The sequence below is a fragment of the Schistocerca piceifrons genome, chromosome 11 (genome assembly GCF_021461385.2).
Source record: "Schistocerca piceifrons isolate TAMUIC-IGC-003096 chromosome 11, iqSchPice1.1, whole genome shotgun sequence".
Lineage (NCBI taxonomy): Eukaryota > Metazoa > Arthropoda > Insecta > Orthoptera > Acrididae > Schistocerca > Schistocerca piceifrons.
The window spans coordinates 107,677,052-107,690,212 of NC_060148.1; positions in this window are offsets into that span (position 1 = coordinate 107,677,052).

The window sequence follows — 13,161 nt, forward strand, 5'->3', positions numbered from 1 at the left end:
GCGAACTATACTATACTATGGCGCTGCTTCTCTTGGCGTGCGTCGTGTGCAACTGGCAACGTAGCAATCTCCCGCGTCTGGGCGGGCATGCGCGAGCCGCCAAGATAAATGAATTGAACTACACCACAAATCGACACAATGAGGTTCTTGGTAAGCTATTGAGCTCTCTGGTCGCCAATTACTTGTTTAGTGAGACACTTTCAGAATTCTTTCACAGCTGTTCCAAAAATGAATGTTAAAATTATAGTGTGTTTTGGCAAGAAGTACAATTAAACCGGTCAACAAGAGGAATATGGCCGTTACTCACAAAATAGTGATGCTTCATCGAATGAGAAAAGGTTAACAATTCACACAAAAATAAACCGGCAATGCTGTGGGAATTGTGATTGAATCCCATAACACATCGTATTTTTAACACTGAGCGACTGGAATGGAAACTTTACAAAGGCTTTTATTCCTTTTCTTCATCTGAGGAGTACTAAAACAATGACGAGCGTAGCCGTCGGGCAATACGAGACGCACATGCCGTATACTGGTTACCGACTTACGGCTTGCAAACTGACAAAATTTGATTCGCGAATAAAACGGTTGTTACTGAGAAAAGTAAACAGTTGATAGGTGGCACAACACATTGCTCTGTGAGCTGAGAATAATGCGCGCGACAGGAATACGGCAGCTGGCCGTGTGTGCTTTGTGAGAGGAAGAGATCACGTCGTTCGAAAGACATCGCCATGTAATTAGATCTACCTTGATTGGCAATACAGTTCAACAAGTTAAATACATCAAATCACCACAGACTTTGACGATACTCGTACTTTCGAAATAATACCGACCACTACTTCATTTGTGTAGACTGTTGTATAATTAGTTTATTAATGCTGAGTGTGTGTGTGTGTGTGTGTGTGTGTGAGAGAGAGAGAGAGAGAGAGAGAGATTGCAGAAGCTTAAATGGTCATGAGTAAGCTATCGTTAAAAGAAATACGTCCTATGTCATAGTCCCGCTTTCCTGTTTGACGATGACAATTACCTTTTAATTGTTTTTTCGTAGTTGTTACGCTTGGAATTGTCGTAATGCATGCGATCTAATGCGTAGGATTTGGGTCTAAGAATGTAGTCGCTGTCATGTTGACGCCAGCTACACTCAGCTGTGTAATGTCCCTGAGCTGTCGAAGTCATTTCTAAAGCTGAAGACAGCGTCGCGTTTTATTTCGAGGCTCGTCTAAATGCGCTCGGACCTGCAGGCACAGAACATCGCGTATCCAGTGACATACGTACTGTTCTGTGAAGTGAGTAAGCTTTATTTTGCAGTTGTTGCCGGTAGTAATACCTTGAAATCAGTATAAAGTGCGGCAAAGTAGAGACTAGTACTACAATTAAATAGCCGCCCAGAACAAGGTTGTAACAGACAAAACTAATTTCCTTTTTCAGGAAGAAGGAAACATTCTGTTGCACACAGGTTTATACTGCGAAAGACAAAGTTACAATGAAACAAGTGTACTGACCTCGTTATTTGACTAACAAGCACTTGTAAGGGTCACATGTAGATTAAAAAACAAGTACTTGAGAAATAATCTTGCTCTACATACCTCATCTGGTGATTTTGCCACTATTAACACCCCTTCTTTGATACCTCTGTACACTACTGGCCATTAAAATTGCTACACCACGAAGATGACGTGCTACAGACGCGAAATTTAAGACAGGAAGAAGATGCTGTAATATGCAAATTATAAGCTTTCCAGAGCATTCACACAAGGTTGGCGCCGGTGGCGACACCTACAACGTGCTGACATGAGGAAAGTTTCCAACCGATTTCTCATACACAAACAGCAGTTGAACGGCGTTGCCTGGCGAAACGTTGTTGTGATGTCTCATGTAAGGAGGAGAAATGCGTACCTTCACGTTTCCGACTTTGATAAAGGTCGGATTGTAGCCTGTCGCGATCGCGGTTTATCGTATCGCGACATTGTTGCTCGCGTTGGTAGAGATGCAATGGCTGTTAGCAGAAAATGGAATCGGTGGGTTCAGGAGGGTAATACAGAGCGCCGTGCTGGCTCCCAACGGCCTCGTATCACTAGCAGTCGAGATGACAGGCATCTTATCCGCACGGCTGTAACGGGTCGTGCAGCCACGTCTCGATCCCTCAGTCAACAGATGGGGACGTTTGCAAGACAACGACCATCTGCACGAACAGTTCGACGTTTGCAGCAGCACGGATTATCAGCTCGGAGACCGTGGCTGCGGTTACCTTTGACGCTGCGTCCACAGACAGGAGCGCCTGCGATGGTGTACTCAACGACGAACCTGGGTGCACGAATGGCAAAACGTCATTTTTCGGATGAATCCAGGTTCTGTTTCGGCATCACGATGGTCGCATCCATGTTTGGCGACATCGCGGTGAACGCACATTGGAAGCGTGTATTGGTCATCGCCGTACTGTCGTATCACCCGGCGTGATGGTATGGGGTGGCATTTGTTACACGACTCGGTCACCTCTTGTTCGCGTTGACGGCACCTTGAATAGTGGACGTTACATTTCAGATGTGTTATGACCCGTGGCTCTACCCTTCATTCGATCCATGTGAAACCCTACATTTCAGCAGGATAATGCACGACCGCATGTTGCAGGTCCTGTACGGGCCTTTCTGGATACAGAAAATGTTCACTGCTGCCCTGGCCAGCACATTCTCCAGATCTGTCACCAATTGAAAACGTCTGGTCATTGGTGGCCGAGCAACGGGCCTGTTACAATACGCCAGTCACTACTCTTGATGAACTGTGGTATCATGTTGAATCTGCATGGGCAGCTGTACCTGTACACACCATCCAAGCTCTGTTTGATGCAATGCCCAGGCGTATCAAGGCCGTTATTACGGCCACAGGCGGTTGTTCTGGGTACTGATTCCTCAAGATCTATGCACCCAAATTGTGTGAAAATGTAATAACATGTCAGTTCTAGTACAATATATTTGTCCAATCAATACCCGTTTATCATCTGCATTTCTTCTTTGTGTAGCAATTTTAATGGCCAGTAGTGTATTGTTTTCCAGGAACCGTGAGTCGTTTACGCTTCACGTAACGCCACCCACTCACACGTTGTTTACACTGTTTGCCTCTGTCCGTGTGTTCCTGACAGTGATATCTGCACTTCTTCCATGTTGAACTTTCTGCTGTCAGGTCGTGCCAGCCGTAGGTGCTCGTATTTCGTTTCTTGTCAAACTGCAACATGGCTGCTAGGAAATGTCAGTAGAACACGAAAAGAAAATACTTCCGGAGTCCGCTCCCACATCAGGCTATTACATCATATGTTGACGTCAAGTTCAAAACAAGAAATGGGTCTGCAATTCTTTATCACGTACGGACCGATGGAAATATGTTTGGCAAACTACAACATGGCGGACGATGCAAAGCACGTGAATCGGCAAACGCGCTACAGTTCCATACTCAAGAGACCAGACTTCTGCATCCATGTTGTATAGAGGTGACCTGTTTTTGAGCACTGACTGTAATAAGTGTACCGGTACTTGCGTCCGCCATCTTGCGTATGGATACACCTTCCTTCTGTGCAACGCAAACTTGGCAATCTGACGCCAACAAAAGAATTGGTAGACAGTTCCAGTATCCCTACCTTGCGCCAATTACTGTTAACAACCTTTTTCCATGCAAAACCCAACTTCTGTAAAAATGAGGGTTGCAACCTTGTTCTGGGCGACTATTCTATGTGCTCAGTTTAATCTCAGAAGGAACGAGTTTCCTCGTTGTTTCGGTGATACCGGAAGGCAGCAACATGCAGCTTTGACCTTTATACAGGTCATGTAGGTAGGATAGATTCAGCTTGCTATTAAGTGGCAGAACAGAAACGAGAGAGAAATACGGGTTCCCCCAGGAATGCTTTTTTACGAAACAGATGTTATTGTACGTTAAGAAGTCGAACTATGACAGTGTTGACGATGAAATAGGTAACATAGTTTGGAGTACGTGCTGACTAAAACACCCTCGAATTTCTGGTCCTGCCCTAGAATGCAGCCGATGTAATACTGCAACAATTACCAACGGAGGGGGGACCCTGTCGGTTTCGGATAGTATCACAGCGGGCATTAGTGGCAACTAAGATACTGATCCCGACAAGATTTCTCCTGATATTATCTTTTCACTCCTGTTACGCTAGCGAATGGCGCGTGGGTAGGGTGATCCTCGGTAAGGCGTCTGTATTGGCCGCAGTTTCTCGATTTTTCTCGTCGTCGTCATTTCGCTGCAAGCCTGGAAGCTTCGAGGAGACGCGCTGGCGCTGCGGAGCAGCGGTTTGTGGGCGGGAAGCGGGCGTCCGCGCAGTGCAGACAACTGCGGGTCGCCAGTCCAGGGTCAGCGGGTGACGTCACGCGGCGAGGCTGGTGGAGACCGGCTGCTGCGAGCACAGTGAAGAGGTGTCCGCATCTCGCGGTCTTGCGGTAGCGTTCTCGTTTCCCGCGCACGGGGTCCCGGGTTCGATTCCCAGCGGGAATGTGTTTGTAAGGTGCAGTAGCTGCTGTTAATTTTTTCCAGAGGAAATCTGTTTCTCCCATGTAGAACACTCCAGAATGATTGCAGCTTGCCGTACTTCAGACATTTGGTGGGTAATTTGGTAAATGTAATCGATACCTCTTGACTTTTGACTCGCTTTTTCCACTCAACTGATAAGTCATTCGACGGCTCTTCACTGATAAGGGATCTGACTTTGAGCCACGAATAGGTTTTAAGCAGTCCTTTAAGGACTGCATGGTTTTCGGAGGTTGGTGGTTTGAGTGGGGAAGCAGAGCCACTTTGCCGGAGGACAGGAGAATCTCGCGTGTGTCTTTTTCAGCAGGAAGGTCGTCCTGGTTTTTAGCCGGGCGTAGTGTCTCTTATGTTACCTACAATGCAATAGTGTTGCACAATCGCAGTCCTCCGACTAAGTGCATAATGAAACTCAATCGTATGTGTCAGTATGGGCACTGACTCTGTTGTGAGTAATTCTGCCCATTTATCACTTCACGATGTCTGCATACAGGGAAAAAACACCAAATGACGAGAACCGACGTTTGGTAGACACACAGCCGTCCATTTATGTAGCCTCACAGTTGCATTTGTGTGCGCTGGTGACGTGATGACGTTCAGAGGGAGCACATGATCGTAATAAGGACTGAAAAAGCCACACACTATGGGTTTCTTCCAGTATTTAACGACCGTTAAGTTCTAAATGTTCCTTTCAGCTCTGCAGGAAGTTTCAGTACAGTAATGCAACGTCTATAGTTACCGCGGATGGATGATGTATTGCTCATAATTACGGACTCGTTATGTATTACCCGAGTTGTTTGTGTGTGAGAGCAGCAAGGCCCTTATGTTTACTGGATGAACCAATCAGCTACAGTCCCTTAAGAGATCAAGTGTGATTCTTCCTCCTCCCAAACTGAGTCTCACTTATCTACACCCTTGAAACGACTGAAGTGCATGGCAATGGGTACATCCATCGTATCACTTACTAAGAGTTTCTCATGATCCATTCACGTTCAGGGGTGTGTGAAGAATCATTAAAGTGCCTCTGTGTGTGTGTGTGTGTGTGTGTGTGTGTGTGTGTGCAGTAATCAGTCTAAACTTGTCTTCGTGATCTGTGCGAGAGCAATACGAATGGAGCTGTGATGTATTCGCAGAGTCAGGATTTGACGTTGGCTCTACAGACTTTCTAAATGTGTTTTTATGGAATGTTGTCTCCTCCAGAAATCACCTGCACTCAGTGCAGTCCTTAGCTCCTCGAAAAGCATGCAGAATGGCAAAATTCTGGGCTGATTTAACAATTGCGGCATTCCGATAAAGCTTGAAAACAAAAGTCAGTGAAATCACTCACCCAGACTCAGTATAGAAACATTCCTACAATGCATATAATGTCTCGTAATCTGCACGAAACACGCCGGGCAGTGTTTGTGTACGAAATAAAATGTTCAAATGCGAATATCTCCTAAAATAAATCACTCACAAATCTCAAGCTTTCACAAAATATTCAGTACTGTAGTCGCTCTTTGTCAACGGCAAGAGAAGCAATAAAACGCGCAAATTTCTTTATTTCGGAATAAATTTGATCAGCGCGATTTAACATAGGCGTTTACCAGAAGATGGCTCCCGAATGACTTCATCGGCTCCTAGATCGGAGGCACAAAGCCATACTCGTACGCACGGGATATGCTTAATTCCTATTGGCTAATGTGTTAAACAGCCAATCAGATCATTTCGAGCACTTGTATACTTCAGGTATTTTTAATAACAGCCAATCAGATTACTGCAGGTAATTTAGACGAGAAATCGCGTAATTCCGAAACTAAATAATGAAGACAAAATTAGATTCCATTCCGCAACATAAATTAGTTACAAATTTAATACTCAGTTCCCCTTCTGGCTGTCTTTTACAAAACCAAACCAAGTCGGACATACGTCACAAATTCCACTATTGTACAAGAAATGTTCACACATAGATTTACTTAATTTCCATAAAATTTCAACGTATCTCCTCAAACCCTGCAAAACACTTACACAACCATAACACAATGAAATAATAATTTTCCAAAGTACTTTATATTTAGTCCGAAATCTGTGGTAATGAAACAAAGGAAAATTCCAGACAATTAGATCTTATGGACGTGTACTTCTGGTTGTAGTTTAAATTGATACTATAGATGAATCCATCACAGTCGTCCCTTAGGTAAAAATTTGTATCTCCGAAAGTACTGAAGTTATTCACTTGAAATCAGCTGTGCCAGCGTGAGATCCAAAATTCTGCTCTCCTCCCAGCTCCGTGGTAAGCTACGCTTTCGATGTAAGATGACAATTCGTAATAATTAGCTACATTGCAAACCCAGAGAGTGGTTGAAAAAGTGTTGATATAGCTGACATGGCCAGTTTCATCTGGGGTTGTTTCATTAAACTGATAAAACTGACAGAGTGAGTAAACAGTTGATCAGCCACTCACGTCTTGCTGCATCAGTGACCTGCCGTCATCCGTGTACTGCTTGCCGTGGAGTGCATCCTTCGTTGGACCAAACAGACGGAAGTCGGAAGGTGCGAGATGCGGGTTGTTCAGCTCTGAGTGATCCACCGGTCACCTTGAATGAGAGCACGTTCCCACATCGCAGGAGTCACAGCCGTCTGCAGCTGACCGACACGCGGGAGGTCGGCCAGATATGCACAACCCTGCTGCGACGATGGCGCTGCTAGGCCAGGCGTTGATCACCAGTAAGCCCTTCTGACGCTGACAGACACCTCGCACTAAGACTCGCGGTGCTTCTGTTCACTGCCAGATCTCCTCAGACATTCTGCAAGCGGGTATACACATCTCCGATGCTCTGGTTTTCATCCGAAAGAAACTCAGTGACAGCTCTCAGCTTGGGTCGCACCTTCTTTGCGGACGCCATTTTGGAGGCTACATACAGTGCTGTCAGCTGTTGGAATTTCATGAAGCTGTAGGGGCTGAAGTGGGAATATTCCACGATGTCTCACAAATTTCGCATTTTTCCAACAGAAAGTGGCCGAGAAAAAAGTGTAGCGTTGCAGATCGAATGCCCCCGTAATTTTATAAGTAGCTCAGTTGGACGATGATTGTGCTTATGTATTTTAATCTGGGTCCTCGTTGTTGATGTGGCTAGATTCTTCACAATGCCTGTCTTTTTCTCGGCATCTGGTAGCAAGAAATGCGTGTGTTTGAGAATAGCTCTTCCTTAGATTTCTCCCCGAGGTCATGGAAATTTAATATCGTTCTCAGCCGAAAACACTAACAATCTTATTGATATCTGAGCTGCTATCAATTGCACAGTGAAGTCGTTACCACAGCCAGGACAGACACACAGCCAAACCAGTTACAGAAGTACTGGCTTGCACGTCAACTAGTTCCGAAAATGACGAAGAGATTAAGGAAATGCTTTTTGAGAGAAAAGAAATTGGTGAGATTGTTAAGCGAGATCAAAACTTGATTGTGATGGGGCACTCGAAATAGATAGTCGGAATACGAAGTGGAAGAAAAGTTGGAGGAGAAAAGAACTGAAGTAAGGGAATGAAAGGGGAAGCTGCCTGGCAGAATTTTGCACAGAGCACAATTTAACCACTGCTAACAGTTGGTTTGAATCGTGAAAGACAATTGCGTAAATGACAAGAGTCAGAATGCACCTCACTATTTGAGACATACTATACAGTCCTAATATTTACTATTACTTAACAAATGAAAATGTGCTCGGATCGAACCTTCTCCTCTCATAATGACTCTGGAAGTTGCTAATGTCCATTCCAATCAGCTGGAAATTTATTTCCTGAACCAGAGATTACGAGTTGCAATTTTCATTTTAATCAACAACGTGGAAAGAAGTCCTCTCTTACGAAAAACTAAGAAAGACATTGTTACCTAACAATCTATCCGGAGTACGATATATTGTCTTAGAAATATTGGACCATGGTTGGCTGTCTATTCAGAAAATACTGTCTGAAAAACTAGTTTCGTCGATTATTGGACTATTTCTGGACCAGTTAGTTGATAAAGACCAGATGCCATCAGACATGTGGAATTACAGTGGAAGGCCCCATCACATCGAAAACGCCTCTGAGGGGTGGAAGAAATTGATATTAATATATCAAAAGCTCAGCCAAATGTTTAGTCATTAATAAACCTTCAAGAGGGCATATTGCTTTCGCTGACTATTTTCGAATTTGGATGGAAAAAGAATAAAGAAGTCTGCAATTCATACTGATGAGGCGACTGTAAAGATTCCAAATTGATGGCACCGTGAAATCGTTTCTGACTTGTGTGACCCACACACGGAAATTACACTGAAGAAGAAAACATCACCACCATTGGAAATTATATAAATATTGAAAAGTAGTTTAATGCTCGTCGTACTCATTGGAAAACTTGTAAACAACTTTAATGATGGACAGAATGCAACCACTTCCTCATGGTTTTCCTGGGAAATGAGACACAGTAAGCTAAATACCTGTTGCAGTTTGTGGAACATTCGATAATGAAGACCGGTAGGGCTACCTTAAAGGTCATGCGTCTCCTAGGGCACCATCACGGCGCTCCTATTGAGAGAGACTATAAAGACAAAGCTGTGTGGGTGGATGGCAAACGGAAAACCCGCGCAGAAGACACAAATGACAAGCAGCCACGTCCACTCATTCACCCTTAGTCTGCAGACCACTGCTCGCTGTTGGGTCGAACCAATGTCCTCCCGAATGTGAGTCCAGAGTGTCTCACCGCCGCGCCCTACATATCTACATCTACATCCATACTCCGCAAGCCACCTGACGGTGTGTGGCGGAGGGTACCTTGAGTACCTCTATCCCTTCTATTCCAGTCTCGTATTGTTCGTGGAAAGGATTGTCGGTATGCTTCTGTGTGGGCTCTAATCTCTCTGATTTTATCCTCGTGGTCTCTTCGCGAGATATACGTAGGAGGGAGCAATATACTGCTTGACTCTTCGGTAAAGGTATGTTCTCGAAACTTTAACGGCATCTGCTTTACCGACGATCAACTTTATATGATCATTCCATTTTAAATCACTCCTAATGCGTACTCCTAGATAATTTATGGAATTAACTGCTTCCAGTTGCTGACCTGCTATTTTGTAGCTAAATGTTAAGGGATCTATCTTTCTATGTATTCGCAGCACATTACACTTGTCTACATTGAGATTCAATTGCCATTCCCAGCACCATGCGTCAATTCGCTGCAGATCCTCCTGCATTTCAGTACAATTTTCCATTGTTACAACCTCTCGATACACCACAGCATCTTCTGCAAAAAGCCTCAGTGAACTTCCGGTGTCATCCACCAGGTCATTTATGTATATTGTGAATAGCAACGGTCCTATGACACTCCCCTGAGGCTTACCTGAAATCACTCTTGCTTCGGAAGACTTCTCTCCATTGACAATGACATGCTGCGTTCTGTTATCTAAAAACTCTTCAATCCAACCACAGAATTGGTCTGATAGTCCATATGCTCTTACTTTGTTCATTAAACGACTGTGGGGAACTGTATCGAACGCCTTGCGGAAGTCAAGAAACACGGCATCTACCTGTGAACCCGTGTCTATGGCCCTCTGAGTCTCGTGGACGAATAGCACGAGCTTCGTTTCACACGACCGTCTTTTTCGAAACCCGTGCTGATTCCTACAGAGTATATTTCTAGTTTCCAGAAAAGTCATTATACTCGAACAGAATACGTTTCAAAATTCTACAACTGATCGGCGTTAAGAGATACAGGTCTATAGTTCTGCACATCTGTTCGACGTCCCTTCTTGAAAACGGGGATGACCTGTGCCCTTTTCCAATCCTTTGGAACGCTACGCTCTTCTAGAGACCTACGGTACAGAGCTGCAAGAAGGGGGGCAAGTTCCTTCGCGTACTCTGTGTAAAATCGAACTGATATCCCATCAGGTCCAGCGGCCTTTCCTATTTTGAGCAATTTTAATTGTTTCTCTATCCCTCTGTCGTCTATTTCGATATCTACCATTTTGTCATCTGTACGACAATTTAGAGAAGGAACTACAGTGCAGTCTTCCTCTGTGAAACAGCTTTGGAAAAAGTCACTTAGTATTTCGGCCTTTAGTCTGTCATCCTCCGTTTCAGTACCATTTTGGTCACAGAGTGTCTGGACATTTTGTTTTGATCCGCCTACCGCTTTGACATAGGACCAAAATTTCTTAGGATTTTCTGCCTAGCCAGTACATAGAACTTTACTTTGGAATTCATTGAACGCCTCTCGCATAGCCCTCCTCACTCTACATTTCGCTTCGCGTAATTTTTCTTTGTCTGCAAGGCTTTGGCTATGTTTGTTTCCTGTGAAGTTCCCTTTGCTTCCGCAGTTTTCTAACTTGGTTGTTGTACCACGGTGGCTGTTCTCCATCTCTTACGATCTTGCTTGGCACATACTCATCTACGCATATTGTACGATGGTTTTGAACTTTGTCCACTGAGACTCAACACTATCTGTACGTGAGACAAAACTTTTGTGTTGAGCCGTCAGGTACTCGGTAATCGCCTTTTTGTCAGTTTTGCTAAACAGAAAAATCGTCCTACCTTTTTTAATGTTTCTATTTACGGCTGAAATCATCGATGCCGTAACCGCTTTATGATGGCCGATTCCCTGTTCTGCGTTAACTGTTTCAAATAGTTCGGGTCTGTTTGTCACCAGACGGTCTAATATGTTATCGCCACAAGTCAGTACTCTGTTAACTGCTCAAGGTAGTTTTCAGATAAAGCACTTAAAAAAATTTCACTGGATTCTTTGTCCCTGCCACCCGTTATCAACGTTTGAGTCTCCCAGTCTATATCCAGCAAATTAAAATCTCCACCCAGAACTATAACATGGTGGGGAAATCTACTCGAAATATTTTCCAAATTATCCTTCAGGTGCTCAGCCACAACAGCTGCTGAGTCAGGGGGCCTACAGAGACATCCAGTTACTATGTCTGAGCCTGCTTTAACCGTGACCTACACCCAAATAAATTCACATTTCGGATCTCCGTCAATTTCCTTCGATACTATTGCACTTCTTATCACTATAAACACGCCTCCCCCTTCACTGTGCAGCCTGTCTCTGCGGTATGCATTCCAATCTGAGTTTAGGATTTCATTACTGTTTACGTCTGGTTTCAGCCAACTTTCTGTCCCTAGTACTATATGGGCGTTATGACCGTTTATTAATGAGAGCAGTTCTGGGACCTTTCTATAGACGCTCTTGCAGTTTACTATTAGCACGTTAATATTGTTATTCCCTGTTGCATTTTGCCTACTCCTACCTTGCCGCGTCTCAGGAGGCGTCCTGTCGGGCCTAGGGAGGGAATTCTCTAACCTAAAAAATCCCCATGTGCACTCCACACATACTCCGCTACCCATGTAGCTGCTTCGCGTGTAGTGCACGCCTGACCTATTCAGGGTGACCCTACGTTTCTCCACCCGATAGCGGATGTTGAGAAATTTGCATCCCAGATCTCCGCAGAATCGTCTGAGCCTCTGGTTTAAGCCTTCCACTCGGCTCCAAACCAGAGGACCACGATCGGTTCTGGAAACGATACTACAAATAGTTAGCTCTGATTCCACCCCGCGAGCGAGGCTTTCCGCCTTCACCGATTCCGCCAACCGCCTGTACGAACTGAGGATGACCTCTGAACCCAGACGGCTGGAGTCATTGGTGCCGACACGAGCAAAAATTTGCAGTCGGGTGCACCCAGTGCTCTGTATCGCCGCAGGCAGGGCCGCCTCCACATCTCGGATGAGACCCCCCGGCAAGCAGAGTGAACACTGGCCTTCTTCCCCGACCTTTCTGCTATTTCCCTAAGGGGCTCCATCACCCGCCTAACGTTGGAACTCCCAATAACTAATAAACCCCTCCCCCCGTGTGCCTGCTCGGACCTTACCGAAGGAGCGGCCACATGTCCACTCACAGGCAGAGCGGGCGATGCCACACGACCAGCCTCCACATTGACCCTCCGCCTCGTGCGCCGCGAACGCCGCTGAACCCGCCACTCTCCTTGGGGAGAGGGTGACCCAACCGCGCCCGGTACCCGCGAAGATGTCTCGACAGCAGGGACAGTGTGTGACGCATGTGTAACACCTGGGGTGTACCTTGCGACGCACCAGACTCCCCAATGCCACTACACTTCCAGGCAGCAGCCTGAAGACGGCTGACCGCGGCCATCAACACGTTCAGCTGTTCGCGAACAGTGGCCAGCTCCTCCTGCAGGCCACTACTTGCATTTCACACACGTTTCTCTGTCGGTTACGTGGCGCAGACACGCACGAAGAATGTCTCCAAGATATGCTGAAGGTGATCGGGACCATGGCTCTCTGTCTACTAATAATTCAGACACGATCCCGCTCAGTATCTTGGCAAGTTTGTGATTACCTAGAAAACCGTTTGAGTGAAAGAATCTGCGAAAGCTCAGTGTAAACTAGTCGCATTGCGAGTGTCACAATAAAGTAGAATACTACACCACTGATCTCAGGATACATCAAAGATTTATAAGACAATGAGGTCTGTTTCTTAGACGAGGAACATGTCGATGCTCGAAGACTGTATGGAAATGTGAACGGCTTTACAGCTTTTACCACTTTGTTTATTGACATGCAGCACCACTTGGATGTAGGAAAATACGGTAACAATAC